Consider the following 6,649-nt stretch of genomic DNA (forward strand, 5'->3'; position numbering starts at 1 on the left):
ATGTGGTCAAGGATATTTGGAAGGAAGGCAACGTGTAGATCTTCAAATTCAATATCTGCCTTTTATCAAACATGCCTGCCCTCCTTTCACAATGGCTCTTCCCTCAGTTTACAAAAGAAAATTGTCCCGGGGCGCCTGGGTGGCACAGCGGTTAAGCGTCAGGGCATGATCCCGACATTATGAAACCGAGCCCCACATCAGGCTCCTCCACTAGGAGCCTGCTTCTTCCTCTCCCACTCCCCCTGCTTGTGTTCCCTCTCTCGCTGGCTGTCTCTATCTCTGTCAAATGAATAAATAAATAAAATCTTTAAAAAAAAAAAAGTGTCCTTTTCTCTCTCTCTTTTTTTAAGATTTTATTTATTTATTTATTTATTTACTTGAGAGAGAGAACATATGCAAGTGAGGGGAGGGGCAGATGGAGAGAGAGAGAGAGAATCTCAAGCAGACTCCTCACCAGGCCCCATCTCATGACCCTGAGATCATGACCTGTGCCAAAATCAAGAGTTGGACATTCGACCAACTGAGCCATCCAGGTACCAGAAAGGTAACCCTCTCTCTTATTCCCAGTCCTACTGGAGTGCATTGTTGGAGGTTTAAAAAACCCTCCTGGGCACCAAGTAAAGGAAAAATTGAAAATATTGGTGTAGGTGTTAGGAACGTGAATGGCTATAAGGACCGTGTATTCGTTTTTTAGGACTGCAGGAACAAAGTACCATGAACAAATGGCTTCAAAAAAGAAATCTATGGCCTCACAGTTCTGGAGACTCGAACTCCAAGATCAAAGTGTAGACAGGGTTGGTTCCTTCTCAGGTCCGAGAGGAAAGGCTCTGTTCTAAGCTCCTTGGATTGGTCATGGCCATCTCCTCCCTGTGTCTTCACATCCTCTTCTCTCTGTGCATGTCTGTCTCGCTGTCCAAATTCTCCCTTTATATAAAGACACCAGTCATAGTGGATTAGGGCCCACCCTAATGACCTCATCTTAACTAATTATATCTACAACATCATTTTCAAATAAGATCACTTTTGGAGGTATTAGGGGTTAGGACTTCAACATATAAATTTGGGAGGGACACAGCTCAACCCATAACAGACTGGGCATAACAAATCCTTTGCAAGTCAGGTAGTTTCCAATATCTTGCTTTCAACAAAATGGAAGGAGAAGATAGTGACATTGTCAGCTGACAGATCATTAAAACCAGCATTTGATAATGGATTACTCTGTGATTTGGGATAATAAATCAGAAGGCATACCAAAAATTTAAGGACATTTTTATAACAAAATTCTTCCCATTCCCATCTCCTTATTTATAAGACCAAGGATTTTCCATCTCTAAAAAATGAAAACTAGACATAGAAGGGATGCTAACCACTGTCATTCTAGCAATAAAGTAATATTTATAATACATACAATGTTTGAAAAAAAGGACAGCATCATCTATCTTATTACGAAATGTAAACTTCCAATAAAACTTTACTTTCAATGTTAGTATTTATCAAAATTTTCTATTCATTGAGGTTGTTTTGATCAATTGTATAATATTGGTAATTGTAATGATAACTCAATCCAGAAAACACTTAGAGCCTATGGTCACAGGAATTTTAAAATGTATAAATTTTAATTTTTATACATATGTTTGATAGATCAAAATACGAGGAATCCTCAGTAAAAGATGTTCAATCATAAATATATTACATAAGCATAAAATTCTGAAGGGGAAGTAAAATGTAAATAGAATTTCACGGAGAAAAAGAGCAATATGCAATTTTTGCTTCCTAAAGATGAGCTTGTTTGTGTATTTCTTTTTTTTTTTTAAGATTTTATTTTTAAATAATCCCTACACCAAACTTGGTACTCAAACTCACAACCCTGAGATCAACAGTCTCACGTTCCTCCAACTGAGCCAGCCAGGCCCCCCATCTGTGTATTTCTCAAAAGGATGATGGCGAGTAACAAGCTGTTGTAAGATCCTGGAGTCCAGTTGGATACATTTAAAATAGTGATATAACTGCTTCATTTAAAAATGTCAACATTTATAATATACTGGGAATCATATTCTTTGCAACTGTTTAAATTTATATTAAAATTATGAACATCAATTTTTGAATGTGCAAAGAAGAGCATAATTTTCTAAACTATTTTAGGGTCCTTGAGCAAACCTTTAAAGATCAATTCGGTATACAGTGACAAATTTTGTATTGTCCTTTAGCTGTCTGAGTGTCTTAGGGAATATACAGAATATGGTCTTCTATAGCTCATTGTCAATCCAAGGAGATTAACTGAATTTAGATCTTGACCTAGTGTCATCATTTCCACCCACAAATGGAATGGTGGGACTGGATGCATGCTGGCCATCTTTGATTCCTTTCTGAGGGACAGCATGGTGGCATGAAAAGTGCAAGGTCTTAAACCACAATGAGATACCACATCACACCGTGGGACAGCTATTACGAGAAAAAGGAGGAGAAGAGGAGGAGGAGGAAAGAAAGTGCTGGTGAGGAACCTTGGTGCAGTGCTGGTGGGAATATAAAGTGGGGCAGCGGCTGTAGAAAATGGTATGGCAGTTCCTTGAAAAATTAAAAATAGAAGTACTGTATGACCCAACAATTCCACTTCTGGGGATACACCCAAAAGAACTGAAAGCAGGGATTCAAACAGATATTTGTGCACCCATGTTCATGTCAACATTCACAGTAGCCAAAAGGGGAAGCAATCCATATGCCCAACAACAGAAGAATAAACAAAACATGGCACATTGGGGTGCCTGGGTGGCTCAGTTGGTTAAGCATCCTACTCTTGATTTCAGCTCAGCTCCTGATCTCAGGGTAGTGAGATCAATCCCCTTGTCGGGCTGCTAGGGGTGAAGTCTGCTTGTCTGTCTTGCTTCCCCTGTGCCCCTCCTCCCCATGCACTCTCTGTCTCTAAAATAAAAAAAAAAAGTCTTTTTTTTTAAGATTTATTTATTTATTTATTTATTTATTTATTTATTTATTTGACAGAGGCAGCCAGCGAGAGAGGGAACACAAGCAGGGGGAGTGGGAGAGGAAGAAGCAGGCTCCTAGCAGTGGAGCCTGTTGTGGGGCTCGATCCCAGAACGCTGGGGGATCACGCCCTGAGCCAAAGGCAGACGCTTAACGACTGCTCCACCCAGGCGCCCCTAAAAAAATAAATCTTAAAAAAATGAAAAACATGGTATATACACAAAATAGAATATTATACAGCCTTTAAAAAGAAGGAAACTCTGACATCTGCTACAATGTGGATGAACCTTGAAGTTATTATGCTAAGTGAAATAAGTCAGGCATGAAAAGATAATACTGTATGCTTCCACTTATATAAGGTACCTAGAGCTGTCAAATTCATAGAGACAGAAAGTAGAAGGATGGTTTACAGAGGCTGGATGGAGACAGGAATGGGGAGTGATTATTTAATAGTATGTTTAATATTACTGTAATGTGATTGTTTAATGGGTACAGAGTTTCTGTTTTACAGGATGAAAAACGTTCTAGGGATGAATGGTGGTGGTAGTTGCACAACAATGTGGATGTACTTAATGTTGTTGAACTGTACGCTTAAAAAGAGGTAAGATGCAGGATGCCTGGGTGGCTCAGTCACTAAGCGTCTGCCTTTGGCTCAGGTCATGATCCCAGGGTCCTAGGATCGAGTCCTGAATGGGGCTTCTTGCTTGGTGGGGAGCCTGCTTATCCCTCAGCCTGCTGCTCCCCCTGCTTGTGCGTGCTCTCTCTCTCTCTCCCTCTCTGATAAATAAATAAAATATTTTAAAATATAGGTAAAATGAGGTGCACCTGGCTGGCTCAGTCAGAAGAGCATGTGACTCTTGATCTCGGGATCGTAAGTTCGAGCCCCATGTTGGGTGTAGAGATTATTTAAATAAATAAAACTTGAAAACATAGTTAAAATGATAAATTTTATGGTATGTGTATTTTACCAAGAATTTTTTTTTAAGTACATGGTCTTTGGACTCAGAGAGACCTAAGTTCAAATGCAACATCTGCTAGGTACATGGCCTTGAACTGGTTGCTCTCTGAGTCTCAGAAAGGACATAAGAATGCTGAACCTGGAGGAGTGTTGAGAGAATTAAAACATAAAGGAATCTGTGGGGATGCCAGCCTGTGCCACCCAGATACCCTCTTCAGGCGTGAGGTATCATTGCTCCAACTGCTGGGGTGTTGGCCGCTGGTAGCCCACAGCTGCCAACCTCTTGGGCATTGGCTCCCAAGGGGGTTGCCTCACCCATGTTTGCAGCCCCTCTCAGGAGACGTCAGCTGGTCGAGGCCAGCTTACAAGGTCCAGCCCTTTGCCTCAATTTGGGAAAACTCAAAAGGCTCACCCCAACCTTAGGGCTTCCAGGAGGTCAGGTGAGATCTTTGTAAGTCAACACATGCTCGGCCTCTACCAATCTGGCTTCTCTCACATTCTTAGAGCCAGGAGAGACCGCCTCCTGTGTGCGGATCTGTATCTCAGAGTTAGTGTCCAGGTAACTCTCCCCTGCTCCCAGTTTCCTGAGCTTCCCATTGTCCTCAGAGTAAAACCCAAAAAGCTTTTCACTTCCCTCCAGGCCCTACTTGGCTTAGTCATTTACCTGTCTCTTTGCTTCTTCTGGCCTTCTCCTCCTCCGTCACCCGGCTCAGCCACACGGGGCCTTGAATGTATCACACTCTTCTCACACTTGTAGTCACCCTGCCTGGGACGCTCCTCCCCCCAGCTACACACACCTCACTCCATCCCTCTAGAGAGACCCGTCCTATAATGTCCCCTGCAGGGGCGTCTGGCTGGCTCAGTTGGTAGAGTATGCAACTCTTGATCTTGGGATTGAAAGTTCGAGGCCCACGTTTGGTTTAGAGATTACTTAAAAATAAATAAATAAAATGTTCCCTACACACTCCAGAATCCTGCCCTGTCCTTTTACCCTGAGCTGCTGTTCTCCACAGCATTTACCATTACCTGAAATAATATTGTATATTCACTTGCTTATAATCACCAGAATGTAGTTCTCCAAAGGCAGGGACTTCCTCTTCCTTGTAGCCTGTGGTGTTCCCAGCACCTAGAATGCCTGGCATGTCATAGGCACTCAAGAAACCTGTGTTGAAAGAATTCATGAATTAGAGATCACGTACATGGAGCATGTAACTTGGGGCACAGAACAAGTCAGGGAATCAACAGATGGTACCTATTATTATTTTATCATATTTCTTGTCTGTCCAATTCAGACAGCAAGCATCATATACCTTTTTATAGCACTAGGCCCCAAATCACTCAAGAAACAAATATTTTTTTAACTGGACTTGATTTGTTCTAAAGCCAGTGGCGAGGGAGGACTGGTGAGATCATTTTTATCCAGGCTGGCTAGCTCATTCTACTTCATTTGAATGGCCAAGATTCTATCACACCATGATAGGTCTCTATTAAAATTAATTATGATCAGACTCCATCCATCGCTTCCCAGAGAGAGAAGACAGAGGCTTCCGGCAAAAGTCATTCTGACCACTCTCGGAGACCGAGGGTTTCTCTGAGGCCCTACGTGACATTTCTTCACTCTAATCACCAAATATTGCTAATATTATTCAATAATCTTTAAGAAACTATAAAAAGGGAGGTAATAGATGTGAACTCTGCCCCCACATCACTTAAAATCCAAACTTGTCAGAGCAGAAGAGAGAAGAGAGGCCCCATTATTTCTCACCTGTTCCCTGCTCTGCTCCTTCACCCTCAGTAATTTCCCCCTTCTCCTGAGCTCTGTTCCCTCCAGGTCTGACAGGAACATGCTGCCTGGCATTCCCATCTGTGTGATATCCCACAGTTCCTGGCTGCATAGTGACGGTGCGTTTATGAATTATATGGCACGCACAGCATTTCCTGCTTTGCCATATTCAGGGAGAGGCAAATACATATGTACAATTTAAATGCCATTCCCATGAAACCAGACTTCAGAATGCTGTGGAGAACTTGGTGACAATTCTTAGCTCTTCTTGCCTTCTTTTGCAGATTTGTGAAAACCTAAGAAAGGGAAGCCACGTCCTCACCACGAGGAGGGCACAGGGAAGCAGGGAAGGAGGGCAACAGCCCTGAGCCAGGCACCGTGCAAGGGAAATCCATGTTCATTTTGTAACTTAATCCACACCACAGCACTTTGAGGTAGGTATTATCCTCAATTTACAGATGAGGTAAGAGGTTAGAGAGATGAAGTAATGTACGTTGGGTCACCCAGATGGCAAGTAATAAATCAAGATGTGAATTAAGCTTTCTCTGATTCCTAAGGCTTTGCCACATTGTCATGTACCCTTAGTCTGGCTCCTTACTTCCTTGGGCCTGAGCTCAGGTCTCCTTAAGAGCTCCCACTCTAGCCGGGATCCTATTTGAACAAACCAACCTATTAAAAAAGTTGCACTGCCGGATAGAAAATACTGTAAAACCACAGAAATTAAAACAGAACAGCAAGCAGTATGATGATAGAGTTCAGAAATAAACTCAGGCATATGATAAAGGAAGCATTTCAAATCCTTTCAAATGGAAGAAAAAACAAATTATACTAAAATGGCATTAGGAAACTTGGTTAGTAAGACAGTAAGTATTGGTAATATGTACATTGTACAGTTAGATGAGACAACATGTGCAGTCCAGCCCTCCAAG

The 6,649-nt window shown here is 41.9% G+C and overlaps 1 long non-coding RNA gene across 1 annotated transcript; it reads right to left on the reverse strand.

The window, feature by feature from the left end:
• Nucleotides 1-509: 509 nt before the first annotated feature.
• Nucleotides 510-5,797, reverse strand: LOC117804060. The gene is made up of 3 exons (XR_004628248.1): nucleotides 5,703-5,797; nucleotides 4,964-5,099; nucleotides 510-924 (listed from the first exon to the last, which is right to left on the reverse strand). It is a non-coding gene; the product is annotated as an uncharacterized LOC117804060 (long non-coding RNA).
• Nucleotides 5,798-6,649: the final 852 nt, after the last annotated feature.

The sequence above is a fragment of the Ailuropoda melanoleuca genome, chromosome 10 (genome assembly GCF_002007445.2).
Source record: "Ailuropoda melanoleuca isolate Jingjing chromosome 10, ASM200744v2, whole genome shotgun sequence".
Taxonomy (NCBI): domain Eukaryota; kingdom Metazoa; phylum Chordata; class Mammalia; order Carnivora; family Ursidae; genus Ailuropoda; species Ailuropoda melanoleuca.